This window comes from Triturus cristatus, chromosome 7 (assembly GCF_964204655.1).
Source record: "Triturus cristatus chromosome 7, aTriCri1.1, whole genome shotgun sequence".
In the NCBI taxonomy this organism is placed as follows: domain Eukaryota; kingdom Metazoa; phylum Chordata; class Amphibia; order Caudata; family Salamandridae; genus Triturus; species Triturus cristatus.
In genome coordinates this window covers 118,018,325-118,041,104 of record NC_140590.1, presented here as the reverse complement: position 1 = coordinate 118,041,104, position 22,780 = coordinate 118,018,325, and the positions used below count along the sequence as shown (strand labels likewise).

Genomic DNA, 22,780 nt, shown 5'->3' with positions numbered 1-22,780 from the left:
CCAGTCCAACATGCCACAGCGTGGGAGCGAGGGAACATGGAGCTGCCAGTACGAAGCACTGGAATAGCAGGGGAAGGGAGTACAAAACCCCACCCCAGGAGAAATGAGAAGCAACACCGTCCAGCCGCGAGGGAGGGATCACAGGCCCACGAACCCACTGTAATCCAACAGCAGCTGCCCGCTCCCACAGGACAAGCCAGTCACTCACCCCGGCGTCCATGGCAAGAACCACACAGAGCCAAGACGCACAGGCCAGGAGACGAACCCGGAGGCCAGGCTCCAAAGAAAGCAGCTGTAAGCAATGGCTGATAACAGCAGCGGAGGTACTGAAAGGGAAACCACAGACACGACACACAGGCGCCATCCACCAGCAGCAACACAAAGCACAGCAGAAAGTGGGAAAAAGAAACAAAAACTGGCAAGTGGCACTCACCCGGAGTGGGGGCCAACCCAAGGAACAAGGCCTCCACCCCAATCACCCACACTCCAGGAAACCGGACAGGAAACACCAAGCGCGACATGCCTCACACGGCCAGGCTCGGGAAGACGAGTCCGCGACCTGGGAGAAAGCGGGATACCAAGCCCCAGCTGCAAAGGTCCGGGAGGTCAGGCAGGAAACCAGCTCGAACAGCGGCTGACTCCCAGCAAGCCCAGCAGGCCGGGAGACAACCCAGGAAACGCCGCGCCCGCACAACCAGGCAGCCAGGCAGGGGGAGGAAAGAGGCACCTGCGGTGCAGTCCAGCAGGAGCAACACCAGCACATCCACGTCCATTCTGTTGACAGACAGAAAAATGAACAGGCGGGAAGCTGGGTAAGTATTGCTTATGTACTCCCGGTGGGAGGGGCAGTATTAGGGTCCCAGCATTCCTCTTTTCATTTTTTCTGTCAGGAGATGGTTATCTCCACTTTGTTACTGAATGGGACGAGGACATAAGGAACCTGGGGGCAATGAAATACCATAAAAGCAAGACCTATTGGCTTTGTCATTTCCTAGTTAGCATGTGGTGTATGCACCCACTCCTTTCTGCTTACATGACAGTCTTCTATGCTAATTGATTTGATTGTTCATTGAGCAGTACCTTTTCTTTCAAAGTGCTTTGGGATCAGTATGCCCAGAAGAATATCATGGTATTGCTGCCAAAGATGTATTGTTCGAAGATTTACCACTGCTTGAAACATTCTCTGAATGTAAGTACTACAACGAGAATACATCAAAGTGCTAAGCTCTAATTACTTACCACTCAATACACTGAGTTATACTTTTCCATGTCTCAGTTTCAGGTTTCCTTCCTTGCTTTCTTGCACCTTTACTTTGACCATTCTAGTACTTCTGGTGTTACAAACAGGATTTCAAGATTGAGGGTCAGATATTGAAGTCCTCCTGGGAAGAGGAAGAGTCTACGGGGCAGATTTATTAAGGACTTGTGTTATCCTTGCGTGAAGCAAGTCGTTGCAAGGCAATGCAAGCCATTATCTGGTATTGACTAAGCCACACCAATCCACTTGGCATGGCTTTACATGGTTTATTTTGCATCGGGTAGGCGTTACATGGATACGGGAATGGGCGTTCCCATGTATCCACACATGGCCTCTGATATAAAGCCAGATTTACAACATCTTGTAAACCTGAGTTTGTGCCAAGAGGTTTCCCTTCCTGCACAAAAACAACCCTGCCCATTGTACAGACACCATAACACTATGGTGCAGTGATGCCTGCATTGGTGCTTGGCAGCACAAAGCGCGTCAGTGCAAGAAGAGAGTAGATATACGTTATATCTTTTTAAATATGGAGCATTTGGGCCCTCGTGCAGCAAGTTCCCTTGCATCATTGCGTGAAAGAATGGTAAACCTGCCCCTACATTTTTAGGTCGAGCGTGAGCCAGTGCACAAGTGCTGCTCTGCGAGGAGCTGTGGTAGTTTAGTACGGAAAGAAGCTTCACCCACTCCCCCGCCCTTATTTTTTATTGGCTTGTGTGTTTGTCCTTTGTAAATGCTGCATTCAGATTTGTTAATAGGCTTGTTAGTCCCTCCTTAGTACAGCCATGTCGTCATTTGTATCCTCCAATGGCTACTGGCCCCTTTACTTTGTTGTTACATGGTAAGCACTGTATTTTGAGTTTGTCCTACATTAGGCAGGACTACGTGCTTTGTTTACAGTCAGCGCGCTGTGAGCGCTTTCACTTTCTGAGCTGCGGGGACACTCGCGACCGCTTGTTTAGTGTTCAGCTTTACTCTGCGTCGCTCCTGAGAACAGCCTGCGCCTGGAGAGCTCCTGCGGGATCAGTGATGCAGGGAATGGGGGCAGGGTCTGGGTGCATTGGGGGGGTACAAGGTGCTGGTGGTACTCAGGACACGCACTCAAGGGGGTGCTGATACTGTGCAGAAACTGAAGGGGGCGATTGTGGTGGAGGCGAAGAGAGGGGACTGAAGGGGACTGAAGGGGGCTGATGCTCCCTGATGAACCACTGACTATAAGGAACAGAGAGAGGGTGCAAATGGGGTGCTGCTGCTGGGGCACAAGAGGAAACGGGATGGTATTGCTGTGGCATAGGAGTAAACAGGGTGGTGTTGCTGTGGCAAAGAAATAAACGGGGTGGCGTTGCTGTGCACAGGAGTAAACAGGGTGGTATTTCTCAAGTGAAAAATGTAAGTGTGGTGCTGGGAGAAACAGCGAAGGGGAATTGTAAATAAACAGTTACATTGATTTTGCAAGACAGAGTTGGGGAGCCTAGTAGTGAAGACGTTGAGTGACTTGGAGGCGGTTGGACTGGCTGCAATACAGAGAGCCAGGGCTGGTGATCGGCATGACAGCTGCAGGGAGGCTGTTTAGGGACATGGTTACCCTGGGAGTCGGGCAAGAATGGCACACTGGTCTTTGAGACTGCCAGTGCCGAGGAGAAGTGAGTGTGGGTGCACGACTGGCACAGCTGCGAGGGACACCTGTTGGTGAAAGCGCCACAGCAGGGTGTTATGCCACATTGACTCTGTGAATCCCCACTGCTGGGCGAGGGGAACGCGCACTGCTGCCGCGCTTCAGTCACCCCAGGCTTCTCTCCACAGCCCTTCATGCCAGTCCAGGGATCAAAGGCGACAAGCACAGGTCAGCCCTGGGAAACCCTCAGACAGCCTGAGTGAGTCAAGGAGTGAGACCATTTATATAGAGCTCACTAAGGACCCCAAAAACGTTCCTTGGCGCCCCAAGTGCATCGTCTGTGTGGAGGCCTAACACTTTAAAAAAATGTTATAGCACAAACGCATTTCAATGCAATAGGTCTCGCATTCGCAAGACTTTAAGCTATTGGCATTGTAAGAGACAATGACTTTCTTTATCTGTTTTAAAAACAACTCATACATAAAATGCATTGCAGTTACAATGCCAATATCTCAAACTCTCGGTATGCGAGACCTATTGCATCGCAAATGCTTGTTTGTTAAGCCCTGAGGATGCCTGACTCCTGGCCATGACTAATGGCATAAGGACTGTGGCAAGGGTGAGTATGGCTCAGTGTAATACAAGTAATCTGGAAAGTAATCTGACTACTCTTCTGCAAAGCAGTTAGACAGAAGTAAATTAAAGTGGAACAAAAAAGCAATTAAATGCATTAGCGAATATTCCGGTAAAACCAAGTATGAACTGGAAAATGTAAGCATGTATAGTGCTAAAGTAATTTTGCCTAAGGGGTCAAGACTAGATGAAGCACTGCTTGTCATCCATTGGAGTTCCTGCATGCCAAGTCCAGTGTCCTGGTTTAAAGCCATGCCACACAGATCTCTAATCTCGTTTTATTTCGCACCCTTATCTCTTTTTCCTCTTTCTTTATCCTCTCTCCTTTCTCTAAATGTTTCCTATCGTGCAGCATTACTCCAGTAACTACTTTTTGAACCGGATCACTTTTATTTCTGTTGACAATCAAGTGCACTGTGTTGTAGATAAAACAATCAACCACTGTCTTGCAACCTTTCATAGGGTCAAGTCCCCTTGCAGGAGGAGTCAGCTGGGGCCAGAAAAGGGGAAGTGTCTGATGATTGAGACAAGGAAGTTGCTCAGCAGAGTTCTGCTTTTTTTAGCCTTTCACTCACTATCTCACTATCTGATAATCCGAGTGTTGTGTACCATAATTGCCTGCCTGGGGGTAGATGTACCAGTTCCTCCTCTTGCAAAGTAAGTACATTCAATCTCTATAAACCATGAGGGGAGCTCTTTAACGGGCTGGGCCGGTGCTGCACCACTTTCAGTGCCCACGGTTGTTTTAATCAGTCATTTTTAGTAATCGTGCCAAATGTGAGTACCAGTACTTGGAGGAGAGTAGAAGCAAGGTACCCGTTCCTTGGTGAACTCCGGTTTACTTTCTCCTGCACCCCCCGCGATGCAGGGTGTTTGGGAGTTCCTTCCTGCGCCTGCTCTGTAAATAGAAATGGTTATTTTAAAAAGATGTGGTGTGTTACACTCGTTTGCTATAACATTAAACACTCTGAGATGTGTCATTTTGTTTTTATTTCAAGCCAGAGCTGTCTTCAGCCAACGAAATAACATTTCAGTTTTATTAAGTAATTGTGGAAATTAAAATCTACTAAATATTTAGTTTGGACTGTTTAGTTTTTAATGAGAACACAAGTATGAATAAGGTCTAAATGTGAACGGTTTCAATTTGATTAGAATTATTATCTGGAAAATAACTTCGCAGAACTGAATGGTCACTTAGTTATGTGATATTATGTCAAGTTTACACTGAATGCTGATGTGCGTAGATTTGTTTGCAATTTCAACACGACGAATTATCTAATGCGCGTGGGTTATGTTTTATTAGATGTTTTGCTAGATGTACCAGGTATTTTCCGAAGTGTAGGGTGTGGGCTGCAGGGTTTGAAACATGTTATTTTTGTGTCTCTCAGTGAGACAGTTGTGTTTAAGATATCTTGGACCAATAGATTTGAAACATCTAGTTGCCTATTCTGTAAATTATTTGTCATAAAACCCTGTTTCAATCAATATCTGTCACGGATTTTCGGATTTGTTAATGATGTTTAGTATTTTAATATATAAATTGCATATTTGTTCTCGTTATCATGTTGATTATTACCGTTCTGGTTTCTGAGACACCCCTCAGATGGGGCTTCCTCACAAACACGGCTTCTTCCATGAGTAAAACTGCTCTCCTCCCTCCCTCTTGCTGCAAACACAATAGCCTCTTCTCGACTGAAACAGAAACATTATCCTGTCACACAGCAGGAAACAACTTCTCATGAACACAAGAGAAGCAAAACAACCTCAGTCACAGGGCATTTTGTAAAATGTGGGGGGCTATTGTAGTAGATTTCCAAAATACACAATATTTAGAGTGACGGAGACAGTCCCACCTCAGAGGCTCTGTTGGTCATGGGCTGAAACCTGAGGCAGATATTCTGAGAGTGCTGTGGTGGAATGGTGGGATTTCTCTCAACAACTATATTTCCCACTGTGGGGTATACAATTTCTGAGCCTACTATCCAGCCTTCCTTACATACTGGGAAGTGTTTTCCAGCATGTTATGAACACTACACTTATGACAGGATGGCTGAAGTAAGTGCCGACTTTCTAAAAGTTGCATTGTCTAAACTGGAATTTAAATCAAACTTCACCATAAGTTGTGATTTTAAATTGTGAGTTCAGTGACACCACACTTGAAAAGTCTATCTCTTCAGAATTGGGAATTAAACTAAAAATATATAATCCCAATGTTATCCTATGGGAGAAATAGGCCTGGCCGTAGTGAAAAAAGAAATTGGGAGTTTTTCACTACCAAGACATGTAAAACTTAAAAGTACATATCTTGCCCTTTAAATATATGTCACCCTGTCCTGTGGGTAGACACAGTCTACTTTAGGGGAGACTTATATGCCCAAATACCACGCTCCTGGAAGGGAGCAGAGGTGATCCCAGTTTACTAGAAGGGTGATATATCTTCACCGTCTAACTACAGGCCATCAGCATTATTGACTGTGTCCAAAAGGTGTTAGTTCGTGCACTCCTTTTGAAGATACAGGCCTGGATCAGCGACCACAGTATTTTTTCCCCCAAGCCAAGCTGGGCTCAGACAAAAAATTAGCACCGTTGATCAGGTGTTTCGATTCCTCTTGCTGACCTGGAAGACAGTGGTTATTTGCCAGGGAAGCCTCAATGTAGCTTTCTTTGGCCTACGGTCCATTTTCGATCTAGTCCCAACAAACAAGCTTTGGAGTGTTCTTAAAAAGATGGGCCTCCGCCCCCGAGGTTTTAGCGCTTGTCATTCGCCTCCATGAGGCTAATCATGCAAGGGTTTTTTGGGGCAACCAACGTCAGCTCACTGATTCGATTAAAGTCAATGAGGGGTCCGACAGGGCTGTGTATTGGCACCCACATTTGTCTTGCTATTTATAAATGGAGTAGTCCAGTACGTTTCAGATGTCCCCGCAGATGCTCCCACCCTAGGGGGTGATAAAGTGGTAACACTGTTACTCGCTGACGACATGCTGTTACTCTCTAAAACTCCTAGAGGGCTACAACTGATTTTAGACCACTTCAAGGCTTTTGGTGACTCCCGTGGCCTAGAGGTAATACCTCAAAGACAAAGCTTTTAATGCTGAACCCCTATAAAATGTATAAAGGAAAACTATCATTGGGTGGGGTTCCATTGGAGAGAGTGAGCACCTTCGACTATCTGGGGATCACTCTCTCCGATGATATGTCCTGGAAGCCCCATGTATCGAACCGCACTCTCCATCATAGACAGATAAATGGGCCTTGACCAAAGAGCAGAGGACCTCCCATGGAAAACCAGTAGCAGCCCCCCTCCACATATATGATTGCAAGTGAGAAGGCTCAGCACTGTATGGTGCAGAACTCTGGGATTCAAAAAGACGGACGGCTAGCTGACCACTGAGATTAAATTCTGGAGGCCCTGGTTTCACTTCCTCAGAGTACCCCTCTCTACCCACTAAGGCTGGATTTGAGAAGAGCTGCCATCACCGAGAGGGCTAAGTTACGCCCCCTTTTGTTCTGGTTGCATTTAAAATCCACACCAAGCTCCTTCAGTATGCTGCCACCCTCTCTGAAGTGAGGGCACTAGATCGCTTTAAGAAAAGCGACAGCCTCTGCCAAGTGAAATCTTTGCTCACCGCAATAGGGCTAGAGGGATTGTGGGATGTCAAGGACCCAGCACGGCTGCCTAACAAGGACCTGGTCAAAAAACAATTCCGGAATTGGGTGGCTCAGACTTCTTTATCTTACCCGTCCTCGGGCCGCCTAACCATGGAGTTTATGGATTTTAAATTGTCTTGCTGATATGAACAATACTTGAAGTCTATCACGATTCTCCAGGACAGGAAGGTTTACATGCAATTTAGATTTGGCTCTCTCTCTGTGAACTCTTTCACAGCTTCCTGGCGACAGTCTTCTACTCCATCACAGTCTTGCCCAAGTTGCCCCCTTGTTACTGAGTCAATTGGTCATATATTTTTTGCTTGCCCAGTGTATCAGCGCCCAAGCGGCAAATGGCTTGCTCCCATCTGCAAACGTTTTGGCATCCATTGCCATCGCGTAGCCCTGCGCATTTTAAACTATGATCTAGTCTGTGCAGTTGTCAAGTTTCTTGGCATATGTGGTAATTTAGAAGGTCTGTGTTGAAAATGTAATATTACCACATTTGTTAATGTGTAGACCTTTTTAGTGCCTTTTATGGTGTTTTAACTGTTTATTTTACCCTTGTGTAATTGTGTAATTGGTGATTATTAATTGGTTCCGAACACAGCGCTATCTTTACCACTAAACCAGCAGGTCGGGCCACGCCGCTCACCCTTATTTAGGGCTAGGCTTTTGTTGACTTAGACTAAAGGCGCTTCTATGTTAATTTTATTCTTCTAACAATTTTTAGAATAATTAATGGAATAACACTTTTAACTGACTATCAATGTATTTTTGTATGAACCTAAATCTCTGTATGAATTGTACGCATTTGCACTTTTATGGTCTGAGGACCTGTTGGACTTTTTTGCCTTCTTCCTAGACCTTTTTCCGACATTAGATTGCCGACTTAGATACTTTGGGCACTTTGCCACTGCTGATCTGTGTCAAAGTGCAAGTGCTCCCTGTATAAAATGTTCTGGTAAATGGTTGTCCATAATTGGTATTTTTGCCTTACTAGTAAAGTCCCTAGTAAAGGGCACTATGTGTGCCAGGGCTGGTAATGCAAATGCTACTAGTGGGCCTGCAGCACTAAGGGTGCCACCCACACAAGTAGCCCTAAGAAGAGATCTCAGGCCTGCCTCTGCAGTGCCTGCGCACAGTTTGTTAACTGCCTTGTTGTCCTGGCAAGCGCACCCACTTGCCAGGCCTTACCTTCCCTTTTTATGTACATCAGACCTCCCTATAGAAGGCCCAAGGTACCCCCCTGGGCAGGGTGCAGTGTATGTGAAAGGTAGGACATAATGAGGTATGTACCTGGTCCTGACAGTGAAATACTGCCAAATTCGTTTTTCACTGTTGCAAGGCCATCTTCCTACACATAACCAATCCTCCCCTCCACACAGACACCCTTGCACTCTGGTGCAAGGTTGCCTGCGTTGGTGCTAAGTTGTGAAACTTAGCGCCATCGCTGTGGGAAACGCAAGACTGCACCACATCCTTGTAAATATGGTGCAGCCTTGCGTTTCCGAAGTGGCAAAGCGTGTCGTTAAGCCCAGGAGTTTTAAATGCAGTCACAAATCCAGAGCTGATGCTCTTAAAGAAATGCACAACTCCAGTTGTAACGCAGGCATTGAAGATTTGGTGCACCAGGTCAGCAAATTGTGTTGGATATTGTATCCTGAGCGATGTCTGTATCTGTGATGAGGAGCGAGCAGTCTGTAAGTCAAAAGCTCCCCCTCTGAAGTAAGAACTACATCCCTTTGTAAGAGAACTGTAACTATTCTGCCGAGCTTGAAAAAAAGTATGTTTTTAGTTTTTATTCGAGGACAAGGGACACCTTCAAGGATATGTGGCTAGGTGGGGGATAGAGAGTTACTCCACAACATTTAAGTACCTTTGATACAGTTAACAAATATGGTATTCCATCTCTCATCCCACAACACGCAGAATTTGCTAAAAGCAAGGAAGCACCATTCGTTAGCAATGCTTGTTGTGTCTCAATACTACATGCAGGAGTCCCTGACAAAAACATGCTAACTCTGGCATAGATCCATTAAAAAGGCCATGAAGTGATAACCATTAACAAAAACTCGAGTGTCAAAGGGGATTTTTGCAGCTGTGCACGCTTATAAAGACTTCTTTGTCTTCATTCAGACACCTGTATTCAAAGGGGAGTCTCCACTTGTGATGCAGGAGTTGATCATGGATTTCCTCATATCACCCCCAGGACCTATACTGTGGACCCTCATGGAAATAGAACGTTGTAATGGGGAGTGAAATCATTCCATGTAAAAGATGGCGTGTTTTATGTCGAAAATGGTATTTGCTCTAATTGCTCAATTTGTATTAAAGTATACCTCGACTCTTTTTGCCATCGGTCTCTTTCTAATAGTTAAATTAATTAGTTGAAAGAATTCTGAAACATTCACAAGTTGCACGGAGCACCTCCAGCATGCAGTGTTTTTACTGCCCAGCTCAAATGAATGACAGTTCTTTTTTTAGTTTAGAAAGCTTTATTGAGTATAATAAACCAAGTAAAACATTAGTACAAAATAGGATCAGTAGGCAATGCAGTAAATAATAAAAACAATTGAATTCTTACAAAGTTTAAGGAATGCCAGACGTAACTAGAGAATATACTAAGGGAAAAAGCTTTTTTTGCATTTTGAGGATATTATGTTTGATATGCAAGGGAAGGCAAAAGGAAAACAAGGGAAAGAAAGGTAGGGAAGGGGGGAGGGAAATGTTCAACATACAGAGTGAGGTATCTTATAAATAACATAAGCAAGAAAATATTTTTATGAGAGAAACTAAATAGCAACTATAAGTAAAACAAGGGATACAAAAACAAGATCATCAAGGGGCATTTTGAGAAAGAAAATTGGTTAGAGGCAACCATAACAAATCTTTATTGATCAAAAGAGGTACAGTGGTAGCAAAAGCACGATCAAGCCTATGATGATGACACAGTAAATTCCACCAGGCGTTATATGAGATCTTTGAAGTGTCTTTCCAATTTGTAGTGATTATCTGTAAAGAAATAGCTATATATAAATCTATAAATTTGCGTGCATTACAATGAGCATTCCATATAGGTGAGGCACCACCCAGAAAGATGTGGGCAATCTCAAAGGAGTGGTTAGTAGCTAATATTTCATTTAAATTTAACCAAATGCGAGACCAGAGAGATTTAACCAACGGGCAGTGAAAAAACATATGAAAAAAATCACTATTGGTATGTGAGCAAGACCAACATTTTTTGGAATCGGACAATTTGAAATTATGCAAGTCTGATGGGGTGAAAAAAAGTCTATTGTAAAAATAGTACAAAGTCTGTGTGGTGCTAGCGGAGCGGGAAACAATATGTATCCTAGACCATAGAGAATTCCAAACCTGAAGGGGAAACTCTTGAGCTAGATTCTTTTCCCAGGAGAGTTCAAGTTTGGATTTGGTCCTTTCAGCAGAGGGGCAGGAAAGTAATTTATAGATAGCCGCAGCCTTGAGAGGAATAGAAAAATCCGGTAGAGATGAGGAAGGAGTTGTGTCGGTAGGGGACAGAGAAGCGACTTGAGAGATAATAAAGGATAAGGATTTTTTAAGTAAGGGATATTGAGAAGAATATGTGTTAGAAAGGTGAAAGGAAGAACGAATATCAGAGAAGTCTCGTAAGGAGTCATTAGCTAGTAGATGGTTAAAGGTGATAATAGCTTTATCAATCCATTCTTTCCAAAAAAGTGCTCGATTGTTTATCTTTATGGATTTATGATACCAAATTGGAGTTGAGGAAAGAAACTCTAACTGTGAAAGAGATGAGCGAAACACCGAAAGAGCAAGTGTTCTGGAATGCTTAAAGATAGGGGTAAGAAAGTGCTGCGGAGGCTGAGATAAGCGAGTAGCCGTGTTGAAGGAGAAAGGTGAAAGTTGTGCAAGTTTTATGGAACTCCAGGCTGTTGGAGGGGGGTCAGATGAATCAGATAAAAATGGCCAAATTTGTTTCAAAGTAAAGGCAGAATGAAAACGAGCAAGGTTGGGAAAATTAACGCCGCCTGAATCTTTGGGATGTTGGAGACGGGAAATGGAGATCCTAGCTTTGCGATTATTCCATAAGAATGAGGTAAAGATACGATTTATTGTTTTAAAAAAAATAGAGTGTAAGGAAGACAGGAAGCATAGAGAGATAAAAATTTACAATGGGAAGAAGCATCATTTTGATAGCGGCAAGCCTTCCCCACCAGGATAAGAAAAGAGGAGACCAATTGTCTATAAGGGAAGAAATCTTCTTAACGATATCTTTTTGGTTGAGCTTGATGGTTTCTCTAATAGTGTTGTCATAGAGTATACCAAGGCATTTAATATTACCAGAATTCCATTCAAAGCCAGAATCCTGAAACATGTAAGGAAGGCAAAATTTGTTAAGAGGTAAAACCTCAGACTTATCCATATTAAGTTTATAGCCAGAAACCAGAGAGTATTCATGCAACAACGAAAAGAGTGAAGGTAGAGAGGTGGTCGGATTGGAAATATAAAGTAAAATATCATCTGCATAAGCAGTAAACTTAATGTCAATGTTCTTAAATATGAAGCCAGTGTATGAGGGAGAACGTCGAATTTTTTCTAAAAGAGTTCTAACGCAAGAATAAAAAGAAGAGGGGAGAGAGGACAGCCCTGTCTGGTGCCTCTATGCAGAGAGAAATAATGAGATTGAGAACTGTTAGATCTGGGGGTCTCTAGTTGGCAGAGGTGTACACCCGAGACCAAATAGGGACCCTTGCTTCTAGTCAGGGTACAGGGACACACACGGTAGATAACCCCTGCTCACCCTCTAGGCAGCTTGGCTCGAGCAGACAGGCTTATCCCCAGGGCAATGTGTAAGGTATTTGCACGTAGACACCACAATGATCCCCCCCCCGCACACCACAAACTTAGACCACACAGGTGAGTTATATCAAAAATAATATATCTTTATCTAGTTTCCGCAGTTGAAATCAAGCATCACAGGTTTACACAATATTCGCTTTCTTGGTTGGTCGGGATCGTAAGATGATAGTCTCTAGTCTCTTGAGTGATTCAATACTCACTGAGAATGAATCAGGTTGTAGGCTCTCGGTGTTTAGGCAGCTACGTTGCTCCGGCGGTGTCACTGCGCTCGTTATACAAGCGCTCCTCTGGCTGTTCGGTGCAAGGATTCCACAACTCCCTCGACGAGCCCCCAGTGACGATGTCGACGTCACCGGAGTCAGCCACTCACAGCGCGGCTTTGTAGAGCAGGGAAATACGACTCTCGATCTGCTTCAGGCCCCCGGGTCGCGGCAAAGCACGTGCCGATGAGCACGTCGATCTTCTTGATGCGGCAACCGGCGTCGGGCCCGGCTCAGTGCGGTACTCTCCAGCAAGACAGAGAGCAGCCAGCCCACCTCACAGGCAGATGTTGAGAAGCTTGGTAGAACAGTCCACGGTCCCTGCGGCACACAGCAGCGCAGGTGGGACACAGCAGAGTCTTGAGTTCTTGGCAACCTTTCTATCCCTGGGTTGCGAAACAGGAGGCCAGCTCTTCTCAGGCCCTTGGAGATTCAGTTGAAGACACAGCACACAGCAAAGTCTTGTTTGGTCAAGTGGATAGGGTCAGCACACAGCAGGACCCCTTCTTCCCCTTAGCTTCAGTGGTACGCCAGAACAGGTCAGCCTTTAGAGCACACAGCACGGCAATCTTCCTTTAGTTCTTCAGCGGTCCGTCTTTCAGCAGAGGTTCCTCTCGATGGTCGAATCTAAAAATCTGTTGTCAGGGGTCTTGTACTTATACCCCTAAAAGTCTTTGAAGTCTTTGTGCAAGTGGGTCCTGAGCCCGGTCTGATCCAGTTCTGGGTGTTGCTGGAGCACTCTGTTTTCCTGGCTTCTACATTCTTTTCAGAGCGAGGGGCAAGGTCGTCAGCCGCCCAGCAGGAGGTGGAGCCAGCAGAGTGGCAGGCAGGCACAACCCTATTCAATCCCAGGTGCTATCTCCTCCCTCCACTCTCCTTGCGATTGCCGCCATTCAGCAGAGGGCTGACTCAGCCAACCTCCCGGGGGATCCCCAGCCCCTGTCACTCTCAAACCAGACAGTCAATCCACAAGCGCGCCCAGGCACACAGAAGGGTCAGACAAGAGAACAGCTACTCTCTAAAAAGTACTGTTCTCCAACTCAGGATTTAAAAACAATCTCTCCTAAAAGATGTGTTATTAAATGCTGAGCTCAGGGATATCAAACACTCATGTCTTATCTTGTTCGTATGAGAAGCTAGGCGGATAGCCATTGGCACCCGCCTCCCTCATGATAGCCTATGGAACAAGATAACCTTGCAGTAGTGAACACACAAAATGGCCGGTGTTCACTACCAGAACATGTTACCTGCACTAGTACATGCTCTACCTTCTACATACACTGCACCCTGCCCAGGGGGGTACCTTGGGCCTTCCATAGGGATGACTGATGTGTATGAAGAGGGAAGGGTTAGGCCCGGTCAGTGTGGACACTGGCCAGGGGGACATGGCAGTCCGGGGACTGCAGGCAGGCCTGCGGCGGCAGGCCTGAGACACTGTTTTAGGGCTACACAGGTGGGTGGCGCAATCAGCGCTGCAGACCCACTAGTAGCATCCGTCATCACCAGCCCTGGCACACACAGTGCACTTTACTAGGTACTTCATGGTGATACAGATATGCCAATCAGGTATATCCAATCAATATGATATTTTATACAGGGAGCACTTACACTCTGGCACTGATTAGCAGTGGCAGAGTGTCCAAAGCATCTAAACCAGCAAAACGAAATCCAGCGCAGCATCAAAAATCCATGTAGCAGAGGCAAAGGATAGGGGAAAAAAACCCACGCCAAGGATGTCAGGTCTAACAAGAACCATTAACCCAAATAGAGGTAGAGGGAGCAGAGTATAATAATTGAATATATCGAATAATAGTGGGGCTAAAGCAATGCCACCTTAGAGCACAAAACATGAAATCCCAGCAGACTCTGTCAAATGCTTTTTCAGCGTCCAGTGTAATAGCGGCAACTGGGGAGTCCATCTTTGAGGCAAGGTGAATGATGTTGAGGAAAGTTCTCGAATTATCAGTAATGGACCTACCTTTAACAAAGCCAGATTGATAAATGTTAGTAAGGTTAGGAATGATTTTATTAATACGAGAGGCCAGAATTTTAGCATAAATTTTACAGTCAGTATTGATTAAAGAAATAGGTCGATAATTTTTACAACAGGAGGGATCTTTATCTTTTTTAGGGATCAAACATAACATTGCCTGTGTAAAGGAACCTTTGGATTCCCCTTGAGCAAGAAAATAGGTATACAGAGAAAATAAATGTGGCAATAGGATGTCCTTAAAATACAAATAAAAACGAACCGTAAATCCATCGGGGCCAGGTGATTTATCCTTGGGAAGAAGAGTAATAGCATTAAGTATTTCGTTTTCTAAGAGAGGGACATCGAGAGAGGAAAGGTCAGTTGAAATGTCCGGGGGCCTGGGGAGAGACTGAAAAAAAGAGTCGATTTGATCCTGAGAAGGGACGGATTCTGGAGTATAAAGTGACGAGTAATATTGGACAAAACAGTCAAGGATTTTATCATCCGTGTATTGATGGTTCCCATTCGAGTCAATGATAGTTATTATTTTGGATTTTTGTTTTTAAATTTTGAGATAGTTAGCGAGAGATTTGCCAGCTTATTGCGACCCCCATACATTTTGGCATGAAAATTAAGAAGGTTATTACATGCAGAGTCCCATGAGTGTTTGTTATATTGCATTTTAGCTTTAATGAGAGAGGAAAGTGTTTCTGAGGTATTTTTGGTGAAGTAAAGATGCTCTAGATCTTTAATTTGTTTAAGAATTTTTAGCAGACACTGATAAGGCTTTTTTCTTTTTTTGGGATATGAAGTCAATAATAAATCCTCTTGCAGTAGCCTTAAAAGCATCCCAAATAAAATGAAACTGAGAAGTAGAATGAAGATTATTTGCGAAAAAATCTACTGCAAAGAGCTTAAATTGTTCAGTAAGCTAAGAATCTAGGAGTAACGAGTTGTTAAAGCGCCAGCGCCTGGAGGAGTGAGTAGGTGAGGGAAAATCCATGTCAATTATGACAGGGGCGTGGTCGGATATTAAAATAGAGCCAATTTCTGAATTAGTCATGAATTGAAGGGCGTGTTGAGTAAGAAAAATATAATCAATACGGGAGTGTGATGCATGAACTGGGGAGAAAAAGGAAAATTCTAAAGTATCAGGATGGGAAAGTCTCCATGAATCTATAAGGCCTCTGGAAGAAATGGCTTTAAAAAAGGACTTTCGCATCTTATTAGGTATATATCTGGTGAGCGATTTACGATTTAGAAAGGGGTCCATAAGCTGATTGCAATCACCACCAACAACTAAATCATCAGTCGCGTGAGAAGAAAGAAGCATGGAAAAATCATTCCAAAAAGTTAAATCTACACCATTAGGGCCATAAACATTACAAAAAGAAAATTTTGTATCATTAACTGTAACATCTAAAAACAACCATCTACCGCAATTATCATGAAACTTGTTCTGTAGCTGAACAGACAACGATTTGTGAAATAGAATAATTACACCATTTTTGTTGTTTACTGCTGGAGAGCAAAAGGCCTCCCCAACCCATTGCTTACGTATGTAAGACAAATCTTGTGAATTAAGATGAGTTTCTTGTAACAACGCAACATGACATTTCAACCTTGCTAAATGAGATAAAACACGCTGTTTTTTAACAGGATTTCGAATACCTTTGACATTCCAAGAAATAACACTAAGACCGCTCATTCCTGGAAGAAAGATAAGTATAAGCAGAAGGAGATAGAGAATTTAAAACAGAGTGGAAAAAGAGAGAAAAAAGGAGAAGGAATATTGGAGCGATATGAATGACAAAGAAAAACCACATGCGAGAAAGCTAAAGCGTATGTCCACCACAGAAATAGTGACAGGAATGGAGAAAGAGAACAATGGAGTACCATAAGCAGCAATAAAAGAGAAGAAAATATGGGGTAGAGTGAATATTGTAAATGTTGCCAAAAAAGTAGAGAAAAAATTGAGGAAAAGGAAATGGAGGAAAGACTAAAGGAAGAAAAAAGGAAAGGAAGAGGGAGGAGGAAAGAATAGAAAAGAAGATAAGGGGAAACAGAGTCCCCCAGAAAGTAGCAAAAGAAGGATGGCAAAAAGCCAAGGGGGACAACCGAACAAAAAACATTAATGTGGGGGGGGGGGGGAGCAACGATGAGCAAGACAACCGAACTAAGAGGAGACGGCTACAAAGAGCGGGCCACTATAAAAAAGAAGAAGACAAATTGTGGAGTGAAATACATAACGAAAGGCAACCAAATGGAACAAATGAAGGAACTTACCAGACGTCGAGGGGGGAAGACAGCAGCGGGATGAGAAGCACATTATAGACAACAAAGCGATATACATGGTGACCTTGGCAACAACACCGAAAGGGAAAGACCTGCAAGACAAAGAAGGAATGAACAACGGAAACATAAACGCAAAATAATACGTTTTAAAATAGAATTAGAACAGGACATAATGCTCAGACAATGACAAAACAGTTAGGGTTTGCTCAATTCCATGAGTTCTCCTTTGTGAGTGTGGAGGAATTTCTTCAGGTCTGAAGGGTCTTCAAAACTGTATGTTCTGTCCTTATAAGTCACTTTAAAAAAACAGGGATGGATTAGACCGTAGCGTGCGTTCATGTTTCTCAATGCAGGACGAACGTCCAAAAATTCCTTCCGACGAGAAGCAGTAGGTTTGTAAACATCCTGAGTGAAAAAGACTATGTCGAGACCAAAACATTTGCTTATGTTGTTTAGCGGCTTGGAGAATCGTCATGAGGTCGGAATATAGAAGGAAATAGGCAATGATTCCTTGAGGTTTAGAAGTAGAAGATGTATTTCTTGGCCCCAAACGATGGGCACGTTGTATGTTGAAGTCTGAGGATTTCGGGAGACCAACAAGTTGAAACACTTGAGTTTTCAAGAACTTAATCATGTCCGACCCTTCAGAATCTTCCGGAATACCATAAATGCGAAGATTATTGCGCCTATTGCGATTTTCTAAATCCTCTGTAACCTTTTTAAGGTGACTGACTTCCTTAGTGAGTGTGTCAACTCTGGCGATCACATCTTGAGCATCACTAATCTTCTGCTCTACGTCAGAAAGTCTTGTGTCTAGACTAGACCATTTGTCATCCAGCCTCTGGAGTGTAGTAACAGTGTCAGTCATAAAGGGATTGATAAGACGCAGTTCCTCCATGTTGTCCTCATGGGTGAGAGGCAGCGGGGATTTATCTGGGGAGGGTGGGTCTTTTTTGGTCCGCTTAACAGAAGAGGCATCAGAATCTTTAAGACCTCCGGAGGTGCCTGCATGATACGAAGGCCGGCCTCGGTGGATGACGTCCCCGGGCCATAATTGGCCCAGTGAAGGGGGGCCACGTGGCCCCCTTCAATAAAATAATAATAAATGAAAAAATAAATAAAATAAAAAAAGTAACTTGCCAGAGGCCTGCCCCCCTCCCTGCATGACTCTGCAAACGAGCGCCCTGTCGCGCTCTGTGTTGGGGGATTAAGTCTCCGTTGCGAGTGAGGGTCCCTGGGGGCCAACTAGGCCACCAGGAACCTCCAGTAATCCCCACAAAGTGGGATTGCTGGGAGGAGGTCCGAGGCCACTCCCCTTTTACACCACTCTGCAAACACGCCTCTTGGCGCACTGCTGGTGGGGCATTGAGGTCCTCTTGTGTCCTGAGGACCTCAATGAGATTTAGTTGAATGCGCGATATCCATCTTGAAGGTGTCGTAGCAGGTGATGACAAAAGATGGCAAGCAGAGGCAGCAAGCAGAACAGCGATGATAGTGAAGCAACAATGGTAAAAATAAGTATGGCGCAAAAGAGAAAAAGCTCCAACACAGCACCGCAATGGGTAACGTTGAAGTGAAGAGCACTTAAAACGCGCCTCAGGGAAGCAGCAAGATATTAGTGGAAGCAGAACGAAGGAATCACTTACACCAGCAGCACCAGAGTGACTGACGAAACGTCGGAATCCATCTGCTCTACTAACCTTACACCGCTCAAGCAAAATTCCTCACAACGAGCAGGTTCAACCAAGCAGGGCTCCTCGCGAAGCGGCCATCCCGTCACGCCACTTCGCGCACACACCACACAAGGGACTTTAACATCTCTTCCTCCAAGCAGTATTTTGTGAGTTTAAAGCCATTCAGTCACAGTACTCGCTCAGGGTGTTTTCCAACTGAATACGAAGTGCGTAAAAAAAAAAAGAAAAGGCCATATAATGAAGAGTAATGTTCATAAGTCGCTAGGCAAAGTCATTGCAGGTAAACACAACCTGTTGTAGCTTGGAGATTTCCTCTAGGGAGGCAGCGTTTAGCGCAGTCAAACGGTAAAGTGTAAATTACTCAAACCCATTGTGCATTCAGAGCCCATTGGTCAAACAAAGAGAATACCGCAATTAGATGTGTTCCATATAGTATGAAGCGATGTGTCCATAGAAAACAGCGTTCCATGTATTACTAGGCGATGTGCCTTACCCACCCTCACCGCCGTATTTGGGAAGCAGGGAAGTGTCGATAGTAGCGTATCTGTGTTCCTCGCGCCACCGCCATTTTAAGCGTCGAAGCTGAGGAGAATGCAAATATAGCCAAAAAGTAGTAATAAAGGCACTCCAAAGCACCGCCACTCCTTCTCCGCAACCTCGCTACATTCCGCCTACAATTTCCGGAGCAGGAGCCGGCTTACAAGAACTCTGAGCACAGGAAAACCGGGCGACTTCACTGGGGCACGCAGGAGCTCACAAGAGAGCGGCCATCTTGACTGCGCGCAGACCACCAAATGACAGTTCTTAACTGAGCCTCACCATGATGCAACATATTTAATTAATTTTAAATTAGGCCAAATGCAGATGACATTATTTTATTTAGGGAATGCATGTCTGGATAATGTATTCATGCCATTGTCTACTACCTGTAAAGCTTTTTCCAAATTTTCTTTATCGAATTGTCTAATTCTTTATGCTGCTTTTTGCGGTGAACCGTTCCATATTCGATATAAACAGCATAAATCATATGTTTCGATTTAGGAGCACATGAGCCAAAAATAAAGTCAGGAGTATCCATGTTCTCTATAATTTGCGACTGCTAAAAATGAGGTTGGTGGGCAGGGATATGAGCCCTGGTCAAGCCGCAAACACAAACCTAGTCAGGAAAACAGGCAGGCAACCCTAACCTTAACCTGTGATCACACTCTGGCAGCTTGGCACAGAGCAGTCAGTCTTAAAGTGTTAGTGCAACACTTCAAAGTGTAAAACGGTGAAAATACCACCCAAAACGTTTCCACACTGGGTTAGAAAAATAGAGGTTAATTCAATAAATAAAACGAGATTAAAATTAAAACAACAAAGATCCAATAAGTATAACTTGAGTTATGAATTTAAAAAACTGTAAAATAGCACTTAGAAACAGGAAGCACCAACCGGGAAATTTTGGTCGAGTCGTACCAGGACAAAGTCTCAAGTTTAGCCCGATTGCAATGGAGCACAAGCCAGATACAGGGACCCAGTTAAGCCCGATGAACAAAGTACCCTACACCCAACAAAAACCACCACTAATATTCTTACCCCTGGGTTAATACGATTAAGTCTGCCCAGGATAATCTGCATATTCCTAGGTGCCATTGAAAAAGGTCTGTATGGGCATTTCTTTAGCCTTTGAATAAATTGGGAATCGCAAAGTCTTTGATGAGAATGGAGAAAGTAATGAAAAATATATGAAATAAAACATATAATAAAACAGATTGAAATGGATTACCCAACTTAAAACTGAGTCTTCTGAATATTTCTTGATATTGGTGTGCGCCGGGTGAATCGAGCGTGACGATATATCAAGAGTTTTACCTTGCCAGGTCTATATGGCAGACTAACAGCACACACAGGCTCTACAGTGGCTGGAGCGGGATATGCTTAAAGGGCTACTTAATTGGGTGGCACAATCAGTACTGCAGGCCCACTAGTGGTATTTAATTTACAGGCAATGGGCAACTAGTGAGCTTTACTAGGGACGTATAAGTAAATTAAACAAGCCAATTGGGGATAAGCCAAGGTTACCACGTTTTAGGGAAAGAGCACAAGCACTTCAGCGCTGGTAAGCAGGGATAAAGAGCTCAGAAAACTAAGGCCAGCAAAAACAAAGTCAGCAAAAACAGTAGACAAAAAGGGGAAACCACGTCAAGGATGCCAGATCCAACAGTGACAAATGTTCTTTCACACCCTGCAGACTGCCGTGTTGAAACCACGGTTGACACAATTTGCCTATGCTGTAAGTGGTGACTCACAGGTATTTCCCCACTATCATAGCGTGGATCACGGTGGTTAGATTTAAAACCAGGCATGTTGGGAAGGAAATTTATGCATTTATTCATGTCTGGTGCCATAAGGCCTAACCTTCTGGGTGGAACAGAGATGAACTGCAGGTACCATTTTTAATCATGTTATTTATCATGTCTTCAGACATATTTATTTTCAGCTCCCAATCTGTGGGTTGTGCCGCAGTGAGAACGGAGGGGTTTATAATATACTTCATACGGGCAAACTCTGGACATGCAGTTTGCTGACCAGTTTAGTCTGGGAAAATCATTTCCGTGGGTATCATGCTTCTCTTATTAGAGTTTCATCGCCTTTCATCTGCCAGTTGTGTACCCCATTCACACTTTAAGTCTATATTGTGTTCCCAATACTCATAACCCTGCATATTTAACTTTCTATTATATTCAGCAGAATAAACAAATTCAGTGCTGCCTCGTGTTTCTGCTTGCAATAAAAATCAGAAGGATCAACTCTATTTTCACCAGAACAATAGGAAATGTCCTCATGTAATTTGCAGTGTTGCCTACAGGAGGTGTCATGCATGTTCCCACTGTGTGTAACTGTATATTTCAGTGGGAGTGCTAGTTCTGGGAAGGTAATGATGTGCATAGTGATGATAACAATACATTTCCTTATAATTAATTATAAGCATTCAAATAAGGTTCTTCATTTTGAACGGTAGCATTTGCCGCTAATGCAGATACTTTTTACAGTCTCTATGTCCCATTTCTCTGAAATGGAACCAGGAGTTATATTGTCATCCATTGAAATTTAAATCAGATACGGTAATTGCAAGATCTCACTAGGTCCCACAATCTGGTAAGGGACCCTTTCCCAAACTGTACCATCTGGTATAGGAGAAGTCATAATGTTCACAGCATACGAGTCTCTTTGAACTCAGTGGGAAGAAAGATGCGGTTGTAGTTCTTTTTCCACTATCTGTGGCTCAGTTCTATCCATAGTATAATGTTTATTTAACAATGAAAACACAATAAATGTCATCACAAGCCATTTGATAAGGAAGAACACTCCTATCACACTCCAAACATAGTGTGAGACCTGTCCACCAAACATTTTGCCTTCACCCCTCCTATTTTTACTGACCTTGCCTTTGGTGGGCTTAGGAATCTGTGCACTTTACCACCGCTAACCAGTGCTAAAGTGCTTGTGTTCTTTCCCTAACACCTGGTCAAATTGGCTTAAACCTGTTTGAAGCATTTAATTTTCTTATAATTTTCTAGTAAAGTGGGAAAATGGTACTTGATGGCCTTAAACTCTGTTTGTGCCACCTACTTAAGTAGCCCAGTAAGACATGTCCCAGGCCTGACAGTGCAGCCTGTCTGTGCAGTTTTAAACTGTCATTTCAAAATGGCAGAATAAACCTTTTGTCAGGCACAAACATTCCTTCCTAATGCATCTGCACCATCAATAGGTAGGAACTAGACACCCCACAGGGCAGGGTGCAGTGCATTTAAAATGTTGGACATGTATTTTTAATTATTTATGAAGTTTTATAAAGCGCGAACATGACCATACCTTTGGTGTCAGAGTGCTGTACAACCTTATAAATAGCATCAAATATACAAAGAGAAAAATATAGAATGTACAGCATGAAAAGATAATACAAAGAGACATAGAGGAAACACCAGCAATGAAATCAAATTGCCATGGATAGTCGCTTCAGATAGGAAGGAGTTTATTCAGTAGTCTTCATATTTACTTCGTTTTTGAAAAGAGAGAATGAAGGGATGGTCCTGATCTCTGTGGGTAGAGAGTTCCAAATTCTTGGGGCAATTCCAGATAAAGATCTCTTTCCGAACCATAAGTGAATGAATACTAATTATTTGTACATGATCTTAAAAACATGAGACAGCAGACCGCGATCATTCCAGAAATTACCTGGCTTTAAAGCATATAACGCACATGATATCGCACAGGAATTTGAGGTCTTGTAACATTCAGTTTATGCATGCATTTTTACTCATGACTACAGCAGTATAGCCAAGGATTCATGTATATTGGTACTTTTCGCACACAACAGCTGTAAGGAGATCTGCAATGAGAGACACCCTGCATTGTAGGATTGCATTTTAACTTATTATTCCATCCACGATGTAGCAGTTCAGCAAAACTGGCACTACACACCAATTTACACAAGACTTTAGAAAAGGCACAAAAGCAGCCAATATTTGAGCTACAACCTGTTTATCGATCAAC

General features: G+C 43.6%; 1 protein-coding gene and 1 long non-coding RNA gene across 2 annotated transcripts in view; one reads left to right on the top strand and one right to left on the bottom strand.

The window, feature by feature from the left end:
- The window catches only part of LOC146808982 (uncharacterized), a 267,404-nt gene that overhangs the window by 47,840 nt on the left and 196,784 nt on the right, over positions 1–22,780 (bottom strand). The window contains exon 2 of the long non-coding RNA XR_014966299.1: positions 16,539–16,639. This is a non-coding gene — a long non-coding RNA (uncharacterized LOC146808982). The remainder of the gene's footprint in view (positions 1–16,538; positions 16,640–22,780) is intronic.
- LOC146808981 (myeloid cell surface antigen CD33-like) overlaps positions 4,093–22,780 on the top strand; it is a 413,580-nt gene continuing 394,892 nt past the window's right edge. The window contains exon 1 of the mRNA XM_085615778.1: positions 4,093–4,163. The gene's annotated coding sequence lies outside the window, so the exon portion shown is untranslated. The remainder of the gene's footprint in view (positions 4,164–22,780) is intronic.